We start from the raw sequence: 2,783 nt of genomic DNA, 5'->3' as shown, positions 1-2,783 counted from the left end.
TTTTTTTTGTGGAATTTGGATAAGGATGGCCAGGAAACTATACAATGTTTCTAGACCAGTGTGTAATCTATCCCAGAAATTATATTTTCGGAATGAATATCCAAACTATTTTTCTATCAATAATGTCGTGGATGTATATCAACCGATGCAGAGAGGCTGGGTTTTTTTTTCCTTTTTGGAATAAAATGTCACCACTAAGACTTATGTCGGAAATTGTAATACAAATATAATTTTATGTATGCATATCATCATTGGACTAAATATGAACCTATACATTTTCAGCCAAAATATTATATTTACGTTGATCTGAAGGATCCAGGAGAGAGGGTCTAAAACTGCATCTTCCGTGAATGTATCAAAACTATTTTGATAACACCAAATTGGAAATAGTTTTCTTCAAAATTTACGGCGGCACACCCTAAACTATTTTTGTATGATTTTGCAGGATGATTCTTCTAGCAGCTCTAGCCCTACGGCTATGGTGTGCCATATTAAGTTCCTTTCCATGGAAATATGGGGTGACCTGTTACCGTCATATGCCAATAAGATGCCATTCGACATTCTTCATGGTGAAATCATTATTGTTTTAAAAAAGTTAGAATGAAACCATGAAATTGCACATAAAAATATTTTTTGTCGACATCATGCAGATCTGATCACCTGGGTCAACAAATTCTTTTCCAAAGATTGCAAATTTACAGCAAGGTCCTTGTCGGCTAGATCTACATGTGTATCAATGCACAAAAAGGAGAATCTAAGGCTCATAAATTTATATCCCAGATGAACAACGCCATCTTGTTCCAACTTCTGACATGCGATTATCAGCTATCATGTTCTGGACTTGTGGTTCGACAGCTTTCCTCTGTCCTCTCCATACTTGCTGAGTAATAAGCTAGCACCTGCATGTTTAAGGTGTAGGGATATGAGCATAAAGCAAGATGAGCATGTAATAATATATTCGTTTCTGTTCTAGAAACAAAAACTAGTTCTTTTCACTTCTATAATACATGCAACAAATCAAGAGAAGCAATTTCAGCCTAGCATGAGCAGCAAGAGCCACTCGGTCTAGCCAAGGTGACTGCCCATGAAACCCCACACCTCCAAGGCTAATTAGGCCTCTGTGGGAGGAAGAAGACATAGGCAAGTCATCCTTGGCTACCAGAGGTAAGGCACTTGCAGCCATGTAAGGCTTTGCTCTCTGCTCTTCTTCTCCTCCTTGCTGATATCATTTTTGTGCATGTATGGCTGGCTATTTATAGGCTGGTGCATGGCCATATTGTTCACATCACACTAGAACCTTTCGGCATTATCTTCTTTTGCATAGAACATATTCTCGTTCCAGATAATGTCAACCCGTATGGATATGGACAGCTAGCTCATTCTCGAAAAAATAAATATGGACCGCTAACTTTCTATCTCATCCCTAGTGGCACAACCAGACATTTGGTTTCTGCAGAAAAACTAAGGCGTGCCCATCGTATTATGAGACCACACACAATGACACAAAGAGTAACAATGCATATGATGGATCAGACGTTCAGCATATCAGAGCAAATATATAACACGGGCATCAATGGAGACATCTCGATCTGCAACGTAACTAACTATAAGAGCAAACTATGAAATGGAACAAGATTTTGGATAGATATAAGTGGAAGATTTGGTTATTCGACTTTACCTTGTTGGAATTCAGCAGCCTAACCGAGTTCAAATTTAAGGCACAGTGTGGGCCGAAAAAAATATGTGGAGCATCCTTATATGTGTCTCCCACTATTAGGCCTAAGTTCTATCTAATGGGCCCTTCGAAAGACGAGCTTCTGTGATAGGGTGTCGCGGCCAGGCCCATACATGCGGCATCTGCAGACGGATATTGTCTGGAAGTCATTTTTTGCGGGCTATTTTGGAGGAAATCATTAACTCTATGATAATGAAGAACCTGTGCACGTATAGTGCTATTCTGGAGGAAATCAAAGCTACGTTCTAGTAGCTTCGAGGTAGTTAAGTTTAATACGAATGTAGGAATTCAAATAGTGATGCTCATCTAGTGGCTAGAAATGCAATTGCACAACCTTTTGGTCGCCGTCTGTGGCTGACCAATCCTCTAGATTTTGTATCTGATGTTGCTAATTATGAATAAAAGTCTCTAATTTACCTAAAAAAACATGCCAGATATTTAATATAAAAAACAAAAACAAAATGCAAGATAAATTTTCAGAAGGAGAAAAAAAAAGTGAGTGGCAGTTTCTTACCATATGATTAAACTGACATCTGTTAAATTAAAGATCCATAATACTCATCTTATCTGTGCATCACTTATCTAGCCCGAATAAGGAAAAAACTTAAGGTGTCCATGTTTGAAGCAAAAGAATCAATTGGTTCTTGTTTGCTAAGTCCCCTATTCCATTTTTATACATTGTATTATGTTTTACAAAAGTTAAGCTTTCCAATCTTTAAACCAATTTATAGGAAAAATAATCATTAACATCTACTGACCAACAATACAATGTTGATATTTTCTGTATGGTCAAAGATAGTCATGTTTGAGATTTGAACAAAAAAACTAATACAACTTTTAAAAGTAATGGGGAAGTATTAAAAGTCACCTATGAGGAACACGTCACCACAAACACAATCCAAGCACATTTCCACCTCTCAAATTAACCACATGTGCATCTTGATTTAAACTCAGATGAGTTTACAACAAACTGTCTACATGAAAACTATACAAACAAAAGAAACTAAGTATCCAAATGACCAAAAACTCGACAAAAGGGAGCATGTTA

The 2,783-nt window shown here is 37.2% G+C and overlaps 1 long non-coding RNA gene across 1 annotated transcript; it reads right to left on the bottom strand.

Annotated features, from left to right (window-relative positions):
• Window positions 1–621: 621 nt before the first annotated feature.
• Window positions 622–1,135, bottom strand: LOC124679070. The gene is made up of 2 exons (XR_006994785.1): window positions 1,008–1,135; window positions 622–899 (listed from the first exon to the last, which is right to left on the bottom strand). It is a non-coding gene; the product is annotated as an uncharacterized LOC124679070 (long non-coding RNA).
• Window positions 1,136–2,783: the final 1,648 nt, after the last annotated feature.

Source organism: Lolium rigidum, chromosome 1 (assembly GCF_022539505.1).
Source record: "Lolium rigidum isolate FL_2022 chromosome 1, APGP_CSIRO_Lrig_0.1, whole genome shotgun sequence".
In the NCBI taxonomy this organism is placed as follows: domain Eukaryota; kingdom Viridiplantae; phylum Streptophyta; class Magnoliopsida; order Poales; family Poaceae; genus Lolium; species Lolium rigidum.
This window is presented reverse-complemented; position numbering and strand designations above follow the sequence as displayed.